At 37.9% G+C, this 24,571-nt stretch overlaps 1 protein-coding gene across 3 annotated transcripts in view; it reads right to left on the bottom strand.

Annotated features, from left to right (window-relative positions):
• The window catches only part of TMCC1 (transmembrane and coiled-coil domain family 1), a 287,250-nt gene that overhangs the window by 201,683 nt on the left and 60,996 nt on the right, over window positions 1-24,571 (bottom strand). For all 3 annotated transcript variants that reach the window (XM_069083876.1, XM_069083878.1, XM_069083877.1), the window contains one exon: window positions 306-362. The gene's annotated coding sequence lies outside the window, so the exon portion shown is untranslated. The remainder of the gene's footprint in view (window positions 1-305; window positions 363-24,571) is intronic.

Below are 24,571 nucleotides of genomic sequence, written 5' to 3'. Positions count from 1 at the left end.
AAGCAATGTTTAAATCCACTATAATTTTGCCAAAAACAACTGTATAAGTTAACAAACATTTTAGTTCACAGGAAACGAAAATACATTTTAAGATGATCAGAAAAAAATTCAATGATGTTAAGTAACAAAATGAACACGTTTTTAAAAAATTCTATCAAAGACTGAGTGGAACATTCTACAGAAACCATCTCAAAACATATGCCAATTTTTCTTAAAAAGTACAATTTTTGCTGTTTTAGACCAATTTGATCCTCCCAGAAATATAATCAGAGCAACTCCACAGACTGCAAAGACTTGATACTTGCCTCCATCATTTTTCCTTAAGCATAACCAATGTGCAAGGATCCTCTTAAGACAGGAAGCTGGAAAACAAACAAAGTATTAGGAGGAAGAAAAAAAATCCAAGTTGTATTAACCTGAAAGAAGCAAGCAACCATAACTTAAAAATAAGAGAAGTAAATAAAATGGGCCTTTTTTTTTTAACAGTACAATGTAGATTTACCAAATGGTGCTTTGTTAATCCCACTCAAATCAAACTGTAATAAAATGCAAAACAAGCAAATGAAAAGTCACAAGACTTTATATACCAATATTTTCCTAAATGTTCAACAATTCTGTATATTCTGTTTCTGCAATTACTGGTAACGATGTATGCTATACATGACTGTGCAAAATCAGGACTCAGAAGGAGTCGATTAGTCTTACAACACAACATGCAGGATAGAAGTGGCAAAAACACTTTTTGACAGTATTTTTTAAATAAACATATTGCTAGTGCCAGCAAATTCTGTTGGCTGTGACATCTTTACCGTTATTGGTCTCAATACAGGCCAGCCCTGAAGAAAAGATCCCATTTTTCCAAAAGAAATGCTATTTACCCCATCTGGTAACTGTAAAGTCAATTCCTTCAAAACAAAATACAGTATCCCATAATTACCCCTATTAAAATTTATCCCACTAGAAGTAGCCCAATATTCTGGTCTAAAATGAGATCTCATTAAAAAGGAAAAAATATATAAACTACACTAAAAAAAAAAACAATTAAGGCTGCATTTAGGTTTTATAATAAATGCCATATCTGGTGAATTATATATTGAGATCAATAAATTATTTTATGAGAAGTTAGCTAACATTAGCTTCCTGTGGACAAGAAATCTAAAGGTATGCAATTTCCAGATTTTGCTTAGGACTTACAAATGCTTTGTTCTGCCACTCTCAAAATGAAAGACATACAGATGCTCAAATGTGCCCCTGACAATTGGCTATTTGCAGTCATTGGAACAGAGTAAATTCTTTCAGCATCTGTCGAATATAAGAGTTGGAAGAGATTCCAGAGATGTCTCATTTAAGAGATGAGAAAACTGAGGACCCCCAACAACCCAGCAGCCTGAATTAAGTGCCTACTACATGCCAGGAAGCTAAGATCAAAAAAAGCCATCCTGGTTTCATCAACAGATCATACCAGACTAACTTTTTTTAACAGGGTTTCTAGACTAGTTTAGATCAAGAGACTAGTTTAAACTGTTCACCTATACTTTAGCAAAGAAGCACATGAAATTCTTCTGCTAAAGAGAGAAGAGTATTCAGAACTGATTGGATGGCCAGGCTGAAAATTGATCATTAATGGCTCAAAGATAATTTAGAAAAGCGATATCTAATGGAGATGATACCTTTACCAAATTTACAGTTGACAGGAAGCTAACACGGATAACAAAGTGAATATCCAAAAAGATCTTAGACTGGAATACTAATTGAAATTTATTAAGAAGAAAATAAATAGAGCCAAATTAGAGCCTCACACTTGAATTTTAAAAAATAAACTTTATGAATAAAAAAAGGGAAAGGTACATATAGCTAGATGTCAGTTCATCTGGAAGGTCCTTGGGTATACAGACACGGCAGGCTTGCTTGAAGTCATCAGTGCAATATGGAAGCTAATTGATCTCAGCATTAGGGGAGGCAGAGTATCTAAGTCTAAGGAAGAGATGGTCTCACTGTACTTTGCCCTGGTCAGAGAATATTTGGAGTATTGTCATGTGTTCTTGTACCACACCTAGAGTATCCCTAGGAAGGTAACCAGGAAAAGCCGAGCCTCAGGATCAAAATATATGAGATTTAAAGTCATACTTGGTTTGTATTTGCTTATCTAAGCACATGGCATTTGTCCCAAATAATCTAAGCTCCTGGAAGTGAAGGAGTATTTCATTTTTGTCTTTGCATGCATGCTCACCACCGACCAACACATACTGAATGCTTAATAAATATATGTTTACACACTCAACTGGGAATGTTTAGCTTGCAGAATATTTTTGGGTAGGCATGCTAACCTAAGCTGTCTTCAAGTGATTCAATGACCTGTTAAATTCAAGGATTAAATTTGTTCTCCTTGACCCCAAGGGAAGAAGTAAGAACAATGAAAGGTCATTATATAGACACTTTTATGCAATTTTAACTTAGTCCTAAAATTTCAATTTCAATGAATTTAATGTGTGGCTCAGAAAATAGCTGCTTTGCATTCCTGCCTTGGAAAAAACAAACTGGTACCTCCTTTATTTTCTTTCCCCTTACTTACATATTTTTTAAAAAGCAGATTTTCTTGGTATATTACTTGTCCACTTGGCATGAAAAGAGGCAGACAAAAGGTTACCTTTGGAGCCATGTTGATGATATATTTACTAGGTGACCTTGGCAAATCACTTAAAGCTCTCTGTGCTTAAGGAATTGGTTATAGAGACCATGACTTGGTTTTTTTTTTTTTTTACCCCCGATGTACCCAAGCATGGTACTAGGCAACATGACAGATACTACTAACACATGCATTATCTGACTGGTTTTAAATGGAAAGAGTTTTTGGATTTGGAGGATTTGAAGTTAATTACCTGGGTTCAAATCCTTAAGCACTAAGCAAAATTAGTTGCTACATTTCTCATCTGGACCCACCCCAGCAATTCAGCCTATAAACTACAGAAAATCTGCAGGTGTACATCAGAGTAGGACATTTCCACAGAAGGGAGCTCCCTACATTGGAGAAATCACAGATGCAGACAAAAAATTCAGTGAAAGGTAACAGGGGAATCATTCCTCCTGTACCATCATTCCTCACAGCATCTCCCCTGAAGAATATATTAATCAGTCAATCAATGAGCATTTATTACAAGCGCAATGTTAGGCACTGGGGGAAAAATACAATGAATCAAATACGCCTACTCATATAGAGAATACATCCTGATAAAGAACGGCAGAGTACATTAAGTGTATACAGAATAAATACCCCAAACCTGCAATGTATTTAAATACATGGTAGTTGGGGGTAGGGGATTACTAGGAAAAGCTTTGGGGAGAAGCTTCATGCAGCTTAAAGGAATATGAATCTATGAGGCAGAGAGAAGAGGGTGTATTCCAGGCAGGGGGGACCCAGATATGGGAAATGGAATGTGGATGTGGCTACATCACAGTGTATGGAAGAGAAAGTAATGTCCAGTGAAGATGGAGAGATAGGTGGGAGTAAGATGAAGAGTTTTAAAAGGTGGATAGTTTATAGTTTATTCTAGAGGTCACTGGGGGGTCACTGGAGTTTATTGAGGAGGAAAGCTGCATGATCAGATCTTCAATTAAAAAAAATCACTTTGGCAGCAGTGTGCAGAATGGTTGGAGTGGAGAAAGCCTTGAAGCAGAGGGATGAATCGAGAGATTGTTGCATAATACAGGCAAGAGGTGATAAGAACCTAAAATAAGGAGAGAGCTGTGTGAGTCGAGAGAAGGAACAGAATGAAAAACAGTATATTTGACAATTAACTAGATATGTTGGGTGAGAGAACATGAGGAGTCGTTTAAGACCATGGTTACAAAGTTAGGAGCTAAGCCATCTCCAGTTGCTCTAATCTATGTCTGGCCACTGGACCCAGATGGATCTGGAGGGGAAAGTGAGGCTGGTGACTTTGCTGCAGCCTGCCTCAATTAAATCTTATTCACTTGCAAGTCATGGCATCATTTTCCTCAGGCTCTCATTAATTGGCCAACAATAGGTCAACCCACCAAGCACCACTTACTGGTCATTTTTAAGGCTCTGATGGCTCAGAGCGAAAGTAAATAGTGAATGTTTCTCTTTTGGCTGGAAACCCTGTTTTGTTTTTTGTATTAAAGGGGACATCCCTTGATTAACTTCTTAAATAGCCCTAGTCACTGAATGATCGATGCCTTAGTTAAAGTAAGAACTCAAAAGACCTTAGCTTAAAAAGGCCAAGAACTGGGGCAGCTATGTGGTGCAGTGAGTAGAGCGCCAGCCCTGGAGTGAGAAGGACCTGAGTTCGGATCCAACCTCAGACACTTTACGCACACACACACACACACACACACACACACACACACACACACACACACCCCCACTGGTCGTGTTACCTTGGGCAAGTTACTTAAGCCCAATTGCCCTCCAAAAAGCAGAAAAAAAAAAAGGCCAAGTGGTTCTGATCAGTATCTACCACTGGACCCAAATGGCTCCAGAGGATAAAGTGAGGCTGGTGACTCTGCACAGCCTTCCCTCACTTAAATCCAATTCACCCGCAAGTCATGGCATCATCTTCCTGATTTCATAGTCCTCTTCAAGAATGAAGGACAAAACCACAAGAGGAAACTGGAAGAAGTGCCCTTGATAAACAATAGTTGACTGAATGGTGCCTTTGACAGAAATTACAAAGCTTGGACAACAGAAGGGTTTTGAAAAAAAAGACAAGTTTAGTTTTGCACAGGCTGTGCTCAAAATGTTTAACTGACAATTGGTAAGGTAACACTGGAGCTCAGGGAAGAGACTGGGGCTGAAGAGATTGATTTATGAATAAATTATAGGGATATGATGGTGATGAGGTGGCCAAGGGAGCAAACAAAGAGCAGGGATTTTAACATCTGTATTGCAGATTGCTTGAGTAGTCCGGCAAAGTCTATGGACATGTCAGAATAATGTTTTTAAATGCATAAAATAAAATATATAGGTTCACAAAAAAAAACAATCATATTGAAATGCAATTATCAAAATATTTTTAAAACCAAGTTCATGAACTTCAAAAAAACGCTGATGTAGAGGACAAGAGAAGAGGGCCTTGGACAGAACTTAGGGAGAACCACAATTAGGAAGTATGATGTAGAAGATGAACCCCAAAAGACAAAAGAGAAACAGGTAAGAGAAATGAGGAAAGAGTATTTGGGAGCAAACAATGGTCAAGAGAGTCAAATGCAGCAGATAGTTTCAAGAAGAATAAGGTCTAAGAAATGATCATCAAAGATAGAAATAAAGAGATCATTGGGTAAGTTTAGAGAAAGGAGTTTCAGTTGAGTAATGAGACTGGAAGCCAGAGGCAAAGAGCTGAAATGACAGTGTGGAGAATAATTAAAGGCAGTGAAGACAATTTTTTAGAAGAGCTTTGGATAAGAAAAGAGGTGTAGGGAATAACTTTATAGTAGGGTCTAGTGAAATAGTTTCTTTTCTTTTTTTAAAAAAAAAGGATATGAAGTGGGCTTGGGTGTGTTTGAAGGCAAAAGGGAAGGAAGCAGTATATAGGGACTGGCTTAAGATTGGAGAGAGAAAGGTGAGCAGAGGAGAAGCATGATTGAAATCTTCTGGAAAAGGCAGGAGGAGATAAAATCAATCACAGTGTGGAGGGCTTGGCTTTGGCAAAAAGCTGATCGAGTTCTTTGTTGGAAACATGTCTATGGAGTATGAATTTGTCCCCTAAACTTTCAGAACTTATTGAATTCAGGAAAGTTATATGAATATAGAACGATACAAGTACATATGGAGCTTAAAGATTAACTGAATGAATCTTTTTTTTTTTTGGAGGGGGGAAGGTAGGGAATTGGGGTTAAGTGACTTGCCCAAGGTCACAAGGCCAGTCCCTGTGTTAAGTGTCTGAGGCTGGACCTGAACCCAAGTCCTCCTGATTCCAGGGCCGGTGCTCCATTCACTGTGCCACCCAGCTGCCCCAGCTGAATGAATGTTTAGATGACACAGTGAAACTTCTAGGACCACTCAACATTTCACACTGCTATGTGTTAAAAACTGCTTTGCTTTGTGAAGATTACAGTTTAGTAGGAATAACAACATTTGCCCAAACAAATATAACATAAATTAGGGGAACTACAGGGACAAGGAGCAATCTGTAAAGGATATTTATTACTTCAAAACTCCAAAAGATCTATGATTTCATCCCTGTAGGCATTTTCACACAGATCATAACTCCTTGGAACCTTAGATAATAGTCTTTATGAGTTTTTTTAGAAGAAAATTTCCTCACCTGATACCCAGCCTTCTTCTGGTGATGTGCTCCTTTGCACTGAGATAGGCTAAGAGCCATAACCTGTCCTCAGACCTGTACCTAAAGGGCTTGCTGGAGCTTATATTCTGTTGGCATGGCATTTGAAAACCTAGTGTTATCTCCAGGGAAGGATATGCAACTGAAGTAGGACTTTAGAGATTGCTTTTTCAACTCCTAATCAATAAATCTTTGTATTATACCAGTCTCTTAACTTGTCTTCTCCTTTCCTACAGCTAATTGAACATCGCTACCATATCATAGACAAGAAAAGTATAAAAGAAAGGGAACTGAAACCTAATTACTTATCAGGAGCCCTTATTAAATTACTAATGTAAGAATATTTGAAGCATGCATGGCAATAAATTATCCAGACTCATGCCTCTCCCCTCCCCCACTGCCTTGCCAAGAATAACATCCCACTCTCACGTGTCTAACACTACAATTGGTACTTTCATTCCAACAATCTTGTGAGATATATCACACATACAAACATGTCCATTTTACACACGAGGCCTCTGATGAGCAAAGAGAACAGCCCATGGTCACACTGCTAGTAAGGTGCACACCACTGCCCTGAACCTCTTCATGAATGCACATACATTCAAAGAATAAATTCACATGTTGAAAAACATAAGCACCCTCTTATCTAGGGACTTAGAATCTTTCAGTAAGTAGAAAGAGACAGAATAAACGACAACTGAATAAATTGCTTTTGACTAAGGGGAGAAGGTTGGAAAAACCTTATGGTTCTGCCATTAAGTCAGACTAGATAAGGGTCGAGGACATCTTCAAAAAGAAGCCAGCCTGCATTTTAGGTACCAAGGCATGTAAGACATTCAGGGGGTGGTGTTTTTCTACAATAAGTCAATATTTATGGGATATGATGGAGTGAAATTAAGCATCTAAAACACTGGAATGAAGAGCCAAGGTGCTGTTCAAGATTTGTTTTAAAAGACGAGGAGGTAACCTACAACAATTCCAACTTGAGTAACTGCCCTTCTGTGCTTTCTTAAAGCCCTGGCTCCCACCTAAGAAGCAACATGGCATTTGTAGTACAAAGAAGCCTGGTCAGGAAACCCAGGGTCCAACTCCAGCCTCTGACACTCTATCTCTAGGTGACCATGAGAAATTAACTGAACCTCTCAGACCCCATTTCTTTATGGGCAAATCCAGAAAATATCCCCAGTATGCCTGCCACACACAGCCTTCGGAGGCTCACGTGAACCACCACATAAAGCACTACGAGAGCTCTAACGACCCACACAAACACCAATGGCTGTTATTCTTTGTTCTTCCCTTCCTTAAATTCTTGCTGCGTGATGCCTAAGGATGTTACCAAATGCATAGGTGTGTGCACATGTATACAAACATACATACATACATATATAAAGGCACTGAAAAATTCTCAAAATATTTTTAAACAAGTTTTAATATTGTAAAAAATACACAGGTGTGTTGAATCAAATCATGAAAAGGCACAGACATTCAAGAAAGGTCTAGGATCTGTGTCTTGGAGCAAAGTTTCTCTAACTGTGGCATGAGGGCCACAAGAAGCAGCCTCCTCTAGATGGCAGCTCACAGGCCACATGGATGCAATCTATGGGATGTCTCTGGAATGAATCGCAAAGATATTCCAAATCAGAAAGTCCTTTTCCCCTAAGCAATCCATCTCAACCTTTCACAGTCCCAGTCTAAAGGGAGAGCTGATTGTTCTGTTTTCAGAAATCTGCAATCACTGCAGTACAGGGCTTGATTTGTTCTTTTGTTTTCTTCTTTAGATTTAAGAAAATGTTAATAAAGTTGCTTAAACTGAAAAATATATGTGTGTATATTCTACCTCCCAAACCTAGCTGTGAATCACACAGAGTAAATGCTTCAAGGGAAGTCAGCCTAGGAGGCATGGGAGATTTTCAAGAGTGAAATTCTAAAGACACAAACATAATTTGAATAAAGAGGGAAAAAATTAAATTTGTTTGAAGAAATCAATGTGGATATACAAAAATCAACTTTGATTTTTTTTGGAGGGGGGAGGGCAGGACAATTGGGCTTAAGTGACTTGCCCAAGGTCACACCACTAGTAACAGTTAAATGTCTGAGATCAGATTTGAACTCAGGTCCTCCTGACTCCAGAGATGGTGATCTATACACTGCCCACTTAGCCGACCCCCAACTTTGATTTTTAAAAGAAATGTATGCTCTGAGTTATCATTTCATACCTATCAGATTGGCTAAAATGATAGAAAGAGATAATGGCAAATATTGGGGGGGATATAGAAAAATTTGGACATTAATACACTCTTGGTGGAACTATGAACTGATTCAACCATTTTGGAGCACAATGTGAAACTATGCCCAAAGAATTATAACACTATGTATACCTTTTGACCTAGTAATACCACCATTAGGTCTGTTTCCCAAGGTGATCAGGGAAAAAGAAAAAGAATGTGTATGTTCTAAAATAGTTACAAGCAGCTCTCTTTGTGATGGCAAAGAACTAAACATTGAGGGGATACCCATCAATTGGAAATGTTAAATAAGTAGTGGCATATGATTGTGATACTACTGCACTGTAAGAAATGATGATCTGGGATGGTGGCGTAGAAGCAAGAAAACTCCATGAGCTCCCCCCATAACCACCTCAAATACTTATAAAACATGACTCTAAACAAATTTTTGAGATACAGGACCCAAAAAGTGACAGAGAGAAACAAATCTCCCACAGCCTGGCAGGCAGACAGAAAGGGTTACAGAAAGGGTTCAGCGCAGCCAGTTGAGAGCCGAGCCCAGACCCACATGAGCCCTCGGTTTTAGACCCAGGGTGGCCCTGAACAGCAGTGGCTGGAGCAGACTTTGGGAGAGTGGATCACCAGCAGCTGTAGTGTTTTCCAGAATTATCAACCCATAAAGGCCAAAGACAAAGTAAGAGGTTAGTGTGGAACTTTGTGGAAACAGGGGGACCACGAGCACAGTCTGGCCACTGCCCCCAGAGTGAGAAGTGGTGGAGGTGAGAAGGCAATGTGAAATATCTCATTGGAAAAACCACTGACCTGGAAAATAGATCCAGGAGAAAATTTAAAAATTATTAGATTACCTGAAAGCCGCGATCAAAAAAAGAACCTAGAAATCATACTTCAAGAAATTATCAAAGGAAAATTGCCCTGATATTTTAAAACCAGAGGGAAAAATAGAAATCGAAAGAATTCACCGATCACCTCTTGAAAAAGATCCCAAAAAGAAAACTCCTAGGAATATTATCATCAGGTTCCGGAATTCCCAGATCAAGGAGAAAATATTACAAGCAGCCAAGAAGAAACAATCTGAATATTGTGGAAATACAATCAGGATAACACAAGATCTAGCAGCTTCTACATTAAGGGATCAAAGGGCTTGGAATATGATATTCCAGAGATCAAAGAAGGTAGGATTAAAACCAAGAATCACTTACCCAGCAAAACTGAGTATCATGTTTCAGGGGAAAATATGGTAATTCAATGAAATAGAGAACTTTCAAGCATTCTTGACGAAAAATACAGAGCTGAACAGAAAATCTGACTCTCAAATACAAGAAGCAAGAGAAGGTAAACAGGAAAAGAAATAATAACTTATCAAAGTTGAACTATTTACATTCCTACATGGAAAAACTATAATTGTAACTTATGAAATTTTTCTCAGTATGAGGATAGTTGAAGGGAATATAAATGTGTGTGTGTGTATATATATATATGTATGTATGTATGTATACATATATATCTATATAGGAGGGTATATGTGCATATGAATACATATGTGAGTGTGTTGTATATATGTGTACAGGTATACACAGACAGAGGGCACAGGATCAACTGAATAGGAAGGGATGGTATTTTAAAAACAAAATTAAGAGGTAAGAGAGGAATATAATGAGAGGAGATAGGGAGAGACAGAATAGGATAAATTATCTCATATAAAAAAAGGCAAAGGAAAACTGTTACAATGGAGAGGAAGAACAGGAAGGCAAAAGCGAATGGGTCAACCTTACTCTCATTGAATTTGGCTTAAGGAGGGAATAACATACATACTAAATTGGGTGTCTTAACCTACAGGAAAGTAGTGGGGAAGGGGATAAGGGGGGATGATAGAAGGGAGAGCAGATTGGGGGGCGGAGGATAGTTAGAAGCACACACTTTTGAAAAGCGACAGGGTCAAAGTAGAAAATGGAACAAGTTGGGAGCAGGATAGGATGGAGGGAAATACAGTCAGTCTTTCATAATATATCCACTATGGAAGTGTTTTGCGTAGCTACACATGTACAACCTATATTGAATTACTTATTTTCCCAGTAAGGATGGGTGACAAGGGAGGAAGGGAAAGAATATGGAATTCAAAGTTTTAAAATCAAATGTTTAAAAATATATTATTATTATTATTCACATGCAACTGGGAAAAAAGACATACAGGCACTGGGTTATGGAGATCCATTATGCCCTACCAGAAAGTCAGAGGGGGGAAGGGGGAGAATAAAGGAGAGAGCAGATTTGGAGAGGGGATATCCAGTGGGATTGCTGTTTTGGGGTGGTGGGTAGGGGAAAGATGGGGAGAAAATTTGTAACTCAAAATCTTGTGGAAATGAATGTTGTAAACTAAAAATAGACTAAAAATTAAATATATATATATATGTATATATATATTGCAGGCTCACTAGGAACCCTGCCTGCTCCTATTGCCATTACAATAAACTTTGCCACAAATTGGCAAAAAAAAAAAAAAAGATGAGCTGGTTGATTTTAGAAACACATGGAAAGAATGGCATGAAATAATGAAAAGTAAAATGAACAGAACCAAGAGAATATTGTATACGGTAACAGCAATACAATTCAAAGAACAACTTTAAACAGCCAAGTTATTCTGAGTATTACAATTATCCAAATCAACTACAAAGGACCTATGAAGGAAAATGCTATCCACTTCCCAAGAAATAACTGATAAATAGAAATATGCATAGTATGGTTTTACATATATTTATAAATCTGTGTCAAATTGTGGTTGTCTCTAGTGTGGGATGGGAAGGGAGAGAGACAGTTCAGAACTTAAAATGTTACTCCAAAAAACTAAATTTAATTAAATTTTTAAAAAAGGCTTTACATTTATTTAAAAAAAGAAATGTACATAAGATGGAAGCAAGACCAGGTAATAGACTGATATAAAAATGTGGCATAGTTCTGTAAAAATAACGTCAGGAATGCTAAAAGCTAAAGTTGGTGAGGAAAGCTAAGAAAAACAAAGGGATTTTGTTTTTTTCTTTTCGCTATATTTAGAGAAAAGAGAGGATCAAAGAAGTGATAAGACGTTTGTTTGGGATATATGGGACAATGATAACTGACAACAGAGAAAAGAAAGAGCTACTGAATGCTTAAGATTTCTGTTTTTTCTGCAAAAGAGAATGACCTTTATACTGGAAATGAAGGAACAAAAATAACTAACAGGGAGATAATACCCAAGATATGGAGATAGTAAAAGAGCATCCAACTACCTTTGTTGAATTCAAGTTCTCTAAACAAGATGAACTACCTTCCTGGGTGCTGAAAGAACTGAAAGATGGGATTACTGAGCCACAGTTAGTAATATGAAATATCACAGGAAATGAAAAGTCTACTTCAAAATTAGAGAGAGGAAAATGTCTTAATTTTCCACCAAAATAAAAAAAGTTAAAGAACAGAGCCTCCAAACCTCAATAAGGCCAGAGCTTGACTCCAATTCCTGGGAAAATTCTAGAATGGATCATTAAAGATATGGGTTGCAAACATCTAGAAAGAGTATTAGTAATATAATAAAGAGCCTTGTAAGGCTTCATCAAGAACAGCTCATGCCAAACTAACCTCATTTCCTCTTTTGACAAAATTACTGAACTAGTAGATGAGTAGAATGTTTTGCATACCTAGTTTACCTAAATTTCAGAAAAAAATTTAATTAAGTATCTCATGCTGTTTAATTGAGAAGATGAAAAAATATGGATTAATAATAATACAAACAGATGGATTCCAAACCTGTCACAAGGTCAAACTCAAAGAGCAGCTGTTCACATGATAAGAGGTCTCTAACAGGATACCCCAGAATCCATGTTTGGCCCAGCACTGTTTTGCATTCAGTGATTTGGATAAAGGCATAGACAATACAGTCATCAAATTTGCAAATGACACAAAGATGGGAAGGACAGCTCAAACCAGTGGATAACAGAGTCAGGCTCCCAAAGATGTTGACAATCTAGAGCACAGGGAAGAGAAGAGAATAGGAGAAGAGCAGGAAGAGAATTTACTAAGCAATTAGCTATGTTCCAGGCTGTGTGCTAAGGGTTGGGGATACAAAAACAAGAAAATAATCTGGTCCCCACTCTCAAGTAGCTTACATTCTAACAGGAAAAGACAAACTATAAAGGGTAGCTGGAAAGTGGGAGAAAGGTCAGGGGAGGGAAAAAGGGTATTCACACAAGGGTAGATGATAAATCCATATTACACCAACCATAACAAGCTACATGAGGGAACAAGAGGTCTATCTCATCAATCTATCAATATGTTTATTTTGGATAGGGTCTACAGAAAGACAATGAGCTGGATACAGAACTGAATAAGGAGGATGATATCAGCCTAAATTGAATTTGATAAAATGTGCAGTGCTTTCCCAAATAGCATATTCATGAAAAAACTCAGGTTTTTGACACCAATGTCATCTTGATGGGGTTCTATGATTTTGAATCACACAGCATCACAATTTCAGAAAAATAAATAATATAAGTTACTCGGAGGGCAAGATACAGATAGACTACAAGTTATGAGTAATAACCTGAACACCAGAAGTGATATAAAAGACATTACTGAGGACATGTGTGAGAAAGGAAAAAGGGATGAACCAATCATTCTGCAAAAATAACACAAGATGGGCAGCTTCAGTGGCACTGATACAGTCAAGATATTAAAAGAACCAGGAAAAGAGGAGATAGGGCACTTTGGATCTTTTATGGAGACTTTATGCAAAGGCTTGAGGGGTGGTGGGGGAGAATCAGACAGGACCAAGTGTGGAGGCTGGAATTTGTATCAGTGAAAGGAATACTGTACCCACATTGATGAAATCATGAATTCATTTAAGGGTCAAACATTTGAATCTTAAGTGTTTTTCACTTAGCATATTCCTTAGGAATCCTGCCTAAAAATTTATTTTGCCAATGGGAGTTTTGTGTGGAAGCTGCCTAGATAATCCCGAAGGTCCCTTCCACTAGTTCTAAATCCAACTGATTTCTATTTAATGCAAAAATGTAGTACAAATATCTTCTCTAATTATTGTTGCTACATAAGAGTTTTAGTTTTTTCTTTTCAAATAATACTCTTTACTCCAAATAATTTGAAAATATTTCCTTGACAAAAGTATAAAATCCAAAGGAAGCTAATTGCTATGTAGCTTGCCTTTGATATATAGTAAATCTGGTTCATGTTTCCTAACTGGCATCTTTTACCAGAACTGAAATTTATATTAAAAAAATAATGTTAAAGACTTTAGTAATCAATTATACTAAAACTCAATGCATAGTAAGAGGATATATGATTTATCTAGGCTTTAACTGATATAGCTACAATTCTCTTGCATTTAGTCATGCTATCTCTGAAAGCAGTAGAATGAATGAGAATAGGAAGAGAAAAACTAGGCTATGGAAAGAAAATTATACTAGAAGGTAGAAGGGGCATTTTTTGTCAAAAGAAAATCAAAAGATAAATATGGTTGTGAAACTGACATATTCAGAAACACTAAAAATGATACTTCTCTAAATGAAATCTCCTATAGTATCTCAAGAGGCAATTTTCTATTTTAAACCCAAATCTCATGTAAATTCCTTATTCCTGTCGAGTAATATTGTCATATTCACAGATGTGTCTGTTTCACCCTGCTCCAGGAAAGACTCATAGAACCATAGGGAAAAAAAGCACATTTAAATACATCATCACTAGAAACTCTTCCCTTTTAGTGACCCAAAGTTATCAAGGACATGAAAAGTGGAATATGCCATTATAAATAAACTAGTCATCACATAAAATTAATAGGCAGCTCATTTTACTTGAGAAATAAAAACAGGTATATATAAGACTCAACTCAATTTAGCAATGAAATGCTGATGTTTATAATCCACTTATGCAGATTCTGTTCTAAATATGCCAAGTCAACCAAATTTCTAAAATGATAAATTATATAGCATGAATTTTTACTTATGTAAAAGGCTCATGGACTTTCAAGGCTAATCAATTCAAAAGGATTGATGCTGTAGTGAAACAATTCTAACTAAAGGAGAGATCTTAATCCTCAAGGTGAGAAATGATCAATATTTAGGAAGAAAATCAAGCAAAGATGTGGCCTGAGGTTCAGGAATAATCTATTCTACACCAAAAGTGAAACATTCACTTCATGAGGCATGTTACCATGGGGCTGAACAAGGCTATCTCATAAATGTTTACAAGAAAGTTACTTTCCCTCTGCATCAGCAAGATTCAGGAACGTATAGTTAACAATCCATTTCTTTCATTGGTCAAGGAGGTCAGCATGGTGTACTGAAAAAGAGGACTGCCTCAGAGTAAGATCACCCAGCTACAGATACTGTCTCACTCCCAGTATGCATCGGTCCCTGGCCAAATCTCCTTGCCACCCTGAGCTTCAATTTCCTCTTTACAAAACAAGGAGCTTAAACTGGATGGCCTCCAAAGTCCCTCCCAACCATATATCCATAATCCTATCATTTAATGAAGGAAAATTCAGTCAAAAGGGTGAAGAGTAGGAAAAGGAAAGAGAAATAATTATTAAGTGCCTACTATGTTCTAGAGACTGTACTAAGCATTTTACAAACATTATCTCATTTGATCAAAAGAGCTGAGAAGAGAAATGGTGAGACCAGGTATGTAAAAAAGGGGAAATAAAACAAAATTATAAAAAATAAATTAAGAGATGGAAAGGAAGTTGGGATATAGTTATCAAGTTGAAGAGAGAAGGCAAAGAACATTAGGTGTAGTTCTTAAGTTGTAAGTTATTTAAAGGATCAAAAGAGTTGATGCTATGATACATTCACCAAATTTTTGAGGAGGTAGATGGTAGTTTGTCTACGAGAAGATCGAAAGATAAAGAAGTAAGGATTTCAATCACCAGCAAGAAGGATGTTATTTTCCACTTACTTGCACTAAGTATTTTTCACATTTCTCTTAGGGCAAAGAAAATACTATCTATGGTCAATGTCTAACTCCTAGAAGAGAAGGCACTTAAGAATACCTCTCCATACTCCAGGTTATTGGGTGACACAGAAGTATTCCTTTAAAAAAAAAATACAGAGAAAGGGCTATAATGACAGAGAGAGAGAGAGACAGAGCGACAGAGACAGAGAAACAGAGACAGAAAGAGAAACAAAGAGACAGAGAGACAGACAGAGACAGTGAAGAAGCAAAGAGGAAACCTGACCTGCATTGCTAGGAGGCTGAGGAGTAGAACAATGTCAAATAAAAGAATACAGGGAAATGGGATGCTTTGGAAGATGAAGAAGTTGGATGTAATAAAAGAGGAATTTAATTCAATTCAGCATCTACTGTGTACAAAGCACTGTACTAGAAACTGAGAATACAATGATCAAAATAAAATAGCTCCTTCAGTCTAAGACTTTATCTCCTTGTTTAGAGGATAAATAAGGTGAGAGTCAGAAAGCCAGCGGACCTGAATTCATCCAGGGCAACCTGAAGTTCTCTTGAAATCTTCTTGTTTGTCCTGTGGGTCGATTGTCTTTTAGCCATTTTTGTTCTGTCATTTCCAGTAAAAAGGTCACCCTCTAAATAACCTGACCTAGAGGAAGAGACATCCAAAGAAAGTGAAGGGCTGACAGATGCAGATGTGGTCACTAAGTCAATCGGTCAGTTGACAAGAATTAATGAAATGCTTACTACATGGCAGGTACTACACTAAACAGCCGGAATACTAGCAAATTGGAAACAGTCCCTTGCCTCATTCTAATGAAGCAGAAAATAAGCACATATAAGATATATACAGAGTAGATGGAAGTAATCACAAAGAAAAATGTTTACTGCCAATGTTACTTCACAGATTAAAGAATGGGTAAAGAGGGCAAGTCAAAACAAACCAGCAAGCATTTATTAAGCACCTACCTTGAACCAGCCACTGTGCTAAGTGCTCAGGGATACAAATACAAGCAATGTGAAAAATAGTCCTGAACTCAAGGAGCTCCCATTCTAGCTGGAGGAGACAACACATGAGAGGAAGTGGAAAGGAGAGGAAGGGAAATAAAGGGTGACTAATCTGGACCCTTCTTCAAAATGGTGGCTCCAGGAGAAACTCACCAGTGGAAGAAAGGGGCTACAAGAGGTGAAAGAAGGCAGCTGAAGAAAATATTCCAGTTTTCAAAAAGTAGAAGAGAATAGACTAGGGAAATTACAGGCTAGTGAACCTGACTTCAATTACTAAAAAGATTCCATAATTTATTACTACAAATATAATATAGGAGTTAGCCAACTACAAACCTAAGGCTATACCAAAATTTTTTTAAAAACCATTATTAGCTTATGGACTGCACAAAAACAGGCATAAGACTAGATTTGGCCCATGGATCATAGTTTGCCCAACTCTGATGTAGTGAAAATCTAGAAAAGGAAACAGTAATCACAAAAAGTCCACATGACTTCATCAAGTAGCCTTATTTCCTTTTCTGACAGGGTTACTAAACTGATATGGTTACTAAACTGATAGATATAAAAAAATACTTTGGACATAACTAGCATTCTAAGATTCACAAAGAGCTTTACAATTACTCATTTTATCTTCACAACAAGCAAATATATACTTTATTATCTATTTTACAAATAATAAGCTAAGGCCTCAGCTTTGGATCCTCCTACCATTTGTGACCTTCGTGCCTATACCTGTGCTGCTGAACAGAAGTAGAAAACATCATGTGATCATTCTGACTGGGTCCGTTTCTGTTATATAACCTCAACTGGGCCCTCACTGCTGCTAAGCAATCTTACTATACTATAACTTCCCCTATCAACTTACTACCCCACTCTCCACAATGGCTCTTCTAAACCTTTTCATCCCTCCTCCTGTCAGTTCCTGTCCTCCCTCTCTCAGCTGAAAATCCTGCCTCATATTTCCCTGTTCTTCCCTTTTTCTTGTTTCCTATCACTCACGTATCTTCTACCATTCACTTCTCCCTCACTCCTGTCTCACATGATGAAGCAGCCTTACTCCTTACCAAAGTGAGCCTCTCTATAGGCACTAGCAATCCCATTCCAGCCCATCTCCTCCAAAAGACTGCCCCCTTCTTTCACTTACTTTCAAATTCTTCCTCTCTACTAGCTGATTTTCTATTGACTACCAATATGCCCGTCTCCCTTATCCTAAGAAAACCCTAACTTCATCCTTCCATCTCTGCTAACTATCATCCTATATTTCTTCTAACCTGTGCAGCTAAATTCCTCTACAAGGCCATCTACAATAGGTGCTTCCATTTTCTCTGCTCTGATCCTCTTCTTAACCACTCACAACCTGGCTTCCAACCTTATCATTCCAGTGAAACTGCTCTCTGCAGTTACTAATGATCTCTTCGTTGCCAAATCCCTTGGATTTTTCTCAATTTTCATGCTCCTTGACCTCTCCACAGCTTCTGACACTGTTAATCACTCTCCTCCTGGCCACTGCCATTCTGCTCTCTCCTGGTTCTCCCCCCACCTAACCATTCCTCCTCTGTGTCCTCCACTAGATCCTCCTACAGATCACACGCTCTAACTGTAGGTTTCTCTCATAGTACTGTCCTGGGCCCTCTTCTTTTCTCCTTCTATACCACTTCACTTGATGATCTCATTAGCTCCCATGATTTAATTGCCATCTTTATGTAGAAGATTCTCAAATCTACCTTTCCTGTCCAATCTTTCTGCTGACCTCTAATCTCCAACTGACTTTCACAGACATCTAGAACTAGATGTCCAGTAGACATCTTAAACTCAATCTGTTCAAAACGGGACCCATTATCTTTCCCCCTAAAACCTCCCCACCTCCTATCTTCCCTATTACTGTAGAGGGCAACACCATTCTCCCAGTTGCTCAGGCTTGCAACCTAGGACTCATCTTGGGTTTCTCACTATCTCTTACCTCCCCACATCCAAAATGCTGCTAAAGCCTGATGATTTCACCTCTGCACCACCTCTCCCATATACCCCTCTCTCTTCTCTGTCACTGCCACCTCTCCAGCACAGGCTCTCATCACCTCATGTCTGGATTACTGCAATAGCTTGCTGGTGGGTCTGCCTGCCTCAAGTCCCCACTCTAAACCATCCTTCATTCATCAGCCAAAGTTATTTTTCTAAAGTGCAGGTCTGATCACATAACCCATCTACTCAATATTAATTCCAGTGGCTTCTTACAGCTTCCAGGATTAAATACAAAATGCTGTTTTGTAATTTAAAGTCCTTCATAATCGAGCCCCCTTTTATCTTCTAAGTCTTCTTATACCTTGCTCCCCAACACATGCTTTTCAATCTAGTGATACCGACCTCCTAGCTGTTTCTACACTGCAGTGCCCAGAATTAAAGACAATACATATAATCTGATCAGGGCAGAGTACAGAGGGACTATCACCTCCTTATTCCTGGAAGCTATACTTCTCAATGAAATTCAAGACTAAATTAGCTTTTCTGCTTGTCAAATCCCAATACTGAATCATATTTTGTTTGTATATATGTAGAATATCTCCAGATAAGAGTTTTAAGAAAGAAAAGCTTCCCTGTAGTGAAACACTAGATTCTTGAGGGGAGAAACCATCTGTTAGACTTACCTGTTAAAGTTCTCTGATTTTGTCAGTGTGGATATTCCTTCTATACCTTCTTGAATTGCTGTGGCCAAAAAAAATCACGGCCTAATGGCCACTCCTCTTCCAAACTTCCCTCTTTCTCTCAAGGGCATCGCCATCTTTCCAGTCACCCATGCTTACAACCTTGGGTCACCTCTGACTTGTCACTTTCACCACATATATCCAATCAACTGCCATATCTTGTCATTCCTCTCGATATAACAATTATTGTCCAAGTCTCCTTCTCTCTACTCAAAAAGCTACCATCACAGTTCTGGCTTTCATTCCCTCTCATCACCTCCTGCCCGGACTACTGCAACTGCCTAATCGTGCCTCAAGTTTGCCCCTTCTTCAAATTCTTCCAAAGGAACTTTCATAAAGTACAAAGCTGTGACCATTTCCTACTCTAATGGCTCCTTTTTGACTCTATGATCAAATATCATATCACCTTTACTTCATCCTTTTAAAATTTATATTTCAAGGTATGTGTATAATTACTAGTTGTTCAGTCATTTTGGTCATATCCGACTTTTCATTACCCCAGTTGGGTTTTTCTTGACAAAGAGTGGTTTACCATTTCCTTCTCCAGATTATTTTCTAGATGGAGAAGCTGAGGCAAGTGGGTTAAGTGACTTGCCCAGTGTCACAAAGTTCCTAAGTGTCTGAGGCTGCATTTGAACTCAGGAGGATGAGTCTTCCTGCCTCCAGGCCCAGCACTCTATGAACTATGTAAATGCCTCATAATTATAAGTACAAAAGTTCATATGTCAAATATACAAATAATTAAATAACATAGTGTGGGTACATACTCAAAATATTTTAAGTGATGGGGTAAGCAATCAAAAAAGTTTGGCGCCAATGGTCTAGAAAATAATGGAGCACATTCACTTGTAACAAATATTAATATATAATGACACAATGTCATAGAGTGTATTTAATCTAAGGAATATTGACACAAACTAGGTAAAATTTAAGTAATACCTCTTGATAGATAAATATGTATATATACATATATACATGTCTGTGTGTACACAAATACATGATGCATCAATTTATTATTAAACATACATAATAAATATACCATTTGTGTCTATAATCCAGAGGATTCCATATTACATCTATAATGACATTTTCCAGATTTCCTTTATTCACTTCAATATGCATGTTTCAAGTACTTAGTACCTATCAAAGCAGGATCTGAGGAGCAGGGGAACAATTTCTGCTTTCAAAAAGCCTGCATTAGACTGAGAGGAGCACACAGGAACACAAAAATGTAATATGCCAACTGTTGGGGAGAAGGGAGTGGAGACCAACTGTTGAGGGAGTCAGGAAAAGCCTCTCATGGGAGGCAGCACTTATGTTACTATCCCTGAAGAAGGAGCTCAAAGCAATCCAGGCATGGGCACAGTCGATACAAAGGAAGGAGACCATTCATGTGTCATTCATGGAAGCAATAAACACACCAGTTTGGCTAGAATATGGGGAAGGGAAGAAAATAACAGGAAATGGAAGACAGAAGGGCTCTAAACACCAAAGAGGTATTTAAGAGAAAATCAAACTGATTCTATTGATTCGATCTTGTAATTGATTTCCTTCTGTATCTCCCCCAACATTCAGTATAACAGCCTAAGTCATGCTTCTTTGTCTCTGAATTAAGTTCAGAAGTTCATAGGTTCAGAAGTTCAGTCTTCCTCTCTGAGTAAAGTTTAAAAGTTCAATTTCCTATGAACCACTTTAATTAAAAGAAATCTATTATCTCTACCACTAGGGGTCCTTCAAGGAAGTTGTCTTTTATCTCAATACCACCAACATGCCTTGCAGGAAGCCTAAATCAATTAGAATTTACTAGTGAGAAATTGTTGCCTGCCATCTCCCATTTCCAGTCAATCATATCCCACAGCCATGATGCTTCTGACTATATAACCAATTATACTGTCTTCCCCATCTGCTATGCTAAAGGTATTTGTAACCAAGCATACTGTTTACACCCTCTATGATGCTGCCTTCTGGTTTTTGGATGCTATTCCTTTTGTCCATAAAATAATCTGTCAGCCCTCATCCAGGGTCTTTTGGCTTGCTAAAAAGACCCTTTTTCTTGGTTATTGCTAGCCTTTCCAATAAATTTAATATGTTCAGAACTTTGTTGCCTCAGTTTACCTTAATTTCAATCACAACTGTTATTTTAACGTAAGGGCAAGAAGAGCTACTGGAACTTCTTAACAGGGTGGTGACTGAATATATTTTACATAGACACATCTCAAGAAAACTGTAAGCAGCCAACCTCAGACACTTAACTAGATGTGTGACCTTGGGCAAGTCACTTGACCCCAACTGCCTTGCCTTCCCCCCTCCAAAAAAGAAAAGAAAATTATGAGTATCTCCAGGTGCTCCTGTTTGAGAATGACACTTTAATTATTTCAATGGGCCTCAAAACACTACAGAGCCTCCTCAAATGAAACAGATACAAAGCCACTTAAAAGAAACATGTCTATTAATCCACAAAGGAAAACTATGTGGATTAAAAACACATGCTCCCCAAGGAATAGTTTATGTGTCATATTTATGAAGAATGGAGGAATTTATGATCAAACAAGAGATAGAGAACATTATGAAATGCAAAATGGATCATTTTGATTACATTAAATTGAAATCTAAATGTATACAAACAATGTATATAAATACAAAAATTTTTGCATAAGGCCAATGCAACTAAGATTAAGAGGGAAGCAGAAAACTGGAAAAATTTTTACAACTAGTATCTCTGATAAAGGCCTCATTTCTAAAATATACAGAGAACAGAGTCAAATTTTCAAGAATACAAGTCATTAGGGCTGGCTAGGTGGCAGAGTGAGTAAAGTGCTGGCCCCGCAGTCAAGAGGTCTTGAGTTTGGTTCCGGCCTCAGACACTTAACACACACACACACACACACACACACACACACACACACACACACACACACAAACTAGCCGTGTAACCTTGGGCAAGTTACTTAACCCCAAGTGCCCTCCAAAAGGCCAAAAAAAAAAAAAGAATACAAGTCATGCCCCAATTGATAAAGTCAAAGGACAGGAACAGGCACTTTTCAGAGGAAGAAATTAAAGCTATCTATAGGCATATGAAAAAATGCTACAAATCACTGCTGATTAGAGATGCAAATCAAAACAATTCTGAGGGTACAGAGATGGAAGATGGTGTGCCACATCTGAGAATAACAGGAAAAACTCAACTTCCCCTGCCAAGCAGCTAAGACCTGCAACAATCTATTTCAACCTACTTTTCCAGCCTTAATTCACACCACTCTCATTTCACACGCTCTGTTCTAGCCAAGCTGGACTACTAGCTAGAATGTTCCTCTTTAATTAATTCTACATTTCTCTGTCTCATAAAAAACCATTATATAACTCATTTCCCTGGTCTCCTTCATCCAGGTATTAGTTAACTCACTTCAACAGCACTCCAACCTCAGTGATCATCATCATCAAAAAGATGATAATAATAAATTATACAAAGATTATGACTTCTTCAGAAAACATGGTGATTAAGTTGAAAACTTAGAAAAATACTTTTGTAACCAAAAGATTTCACCAAACAACAGTAAAAACTGACAATAGGCATATACCAAGGGATTTGTCAAATGTAAAAGTGGTTTACCTATAGAAATCTATGAAATGGCTAAAATCCAAGAACCAAAAGACCTTTGCATGGGGTGTCTCACATCCACATAAACTCAACCAAAAATATGTCAAGTAATGTCTATTTGTTACAGAAATTGAAAGGTTTATGATAGTAATTCAGCACTAAGTCAGTATAAAACAGAAATTACACAAAGGTTTTATACCTAAGGAGCCCAGATTTATTGTTCGTTGCAGATTATACAAGAAGACCGTCGCACCTATACAACAAATCACTGCAGACTGCAAAAACCTAGTACTTACTGAATTACTAAAAAGGTACCTTCAAGTAACCAGTATTACATACCAGAAACTTTCTAGTCTTCATAAACTAGTAGACAACAAATCTCCAAACTACAACTACAGATCAAAATATCTTTGAAAACTCAAAATATAAGCAGTACTAAATCTGGAGCATCACTACTGAGCTATCAGCCACAAAAGCACAGACATATAAGACTGATTCATAAAACTTAAGAACATTTTTAGAATGAAAATCAACGTGTTCGAAATACAGAGAACTAGTAGAAGAAACTAAACCACATGGAAAACAAAACAAGGTTATGTTGTGCCTGTCGTTCTGATCATGCAGATTGTCTCCAAAATACTTCTAGGGCGCCTTGAGAAGCTCACATTGTAACGCTCTTATTCAATTACAAAAAGGTATTTTATCCACTCAGCGCTGAGTCCGCAAAATGTTAAATACAAATGAACAGCAGCAGCACATTCTGCCCTTAAACTGTTTACAGCTGAACCCCAACAAAAGTGAAGAGATGATAGTGGTGGCAATATTCACTGATAATGTTTCCAATTTTACTATTAATTAACGAAGCACCATTTACTGAGTGCTTACTGGATGCCACAAGAGGCATAGGTTAAGTGCTGGGCATTCAAAGCTCCCGAGGAGCTCCCACAGTGATATGGAAACAAGATGTACATATGTGCGTGCACACACTCATAAAGTAGACAAGATGTAGGGTTAGAGGGGAGGGCACCCGCAGCTGGAGGGTGGGTGGGTTTTGGGCTAAATCTTCAAGAAAGGCAAGGATTTTAGCATGCAGAGGGGTGGGAGGGAAGGAGCGAGCTAAAGCAAGGAGTGGAGTTGAGCACCAGTGAGCAGGGCAGCATGGCTGGACCACAGAGTGCGTGAATGGCAATAATGAGGAAGACTGGAAAGATACAAAGGCAAAGAAGAGGAGTAGAGAGCTGACCCTAGAGCCAATACAGTTACTGAGTAAGGAGATGAAATGATAAATGCTGTATTTTTTTTTAAATAAATTAGCTTCTCTCCTTCCTGGCTATCCCACGGTGAGCAGAGGGCAGGGGAGGGAGAACCACCTGTAACAAATATACATGGTCTTGAAGAAAAACAATTCCCTCACTGGCCATGCCCGCTCCACCCCTCACCCATCTGCCAAGAGGTGGGTAGTAAACTTCATCAGCAGTCCTCCGCAGTCATTGATCAGGATCCCTAAGTGTTAAAGATGGTTGTTTTTATAGTATAAATTGTTCTGGTTCTATTCATTTCACTTGGTAGTATTCATACAAGTCTTCTCAAGTTTCTCTGAACCCATTTCTTTCATTATTTTTACAACACAACAGTATTCTATTACATTCATATGGCATAATTTGCTCAACCATTTCCCAACTGATGGGTAATCCTTGATTTTCAGTTCTTCGTCACTTACAAAAAGAGCTCCTATGAATGTTTCTCCTTTTCCTCTTTCTTTGGTCTTTGGGT

This window comes from Petaurus breviceps, unplaced genomic scaffold, assembly GCF_028583685.1.
Source record: "Petaurus breviceps papuanus isolate PSGF00001 unplaced genomic scaffold, PetGlider_PUasm1.0 174, whole genome shotgun sequence".
NCBI lineage: Eukaryota > Metazoa > Chordata > Mammalia > Diprotodontia > Petauridae > Petaurus > Petaurus breviceps.
The sequence above is the reverse complement of the archived record's forward strand: the minus strand, read 5'-3'. Positions and strand labels throughout refer to the sequence as shown.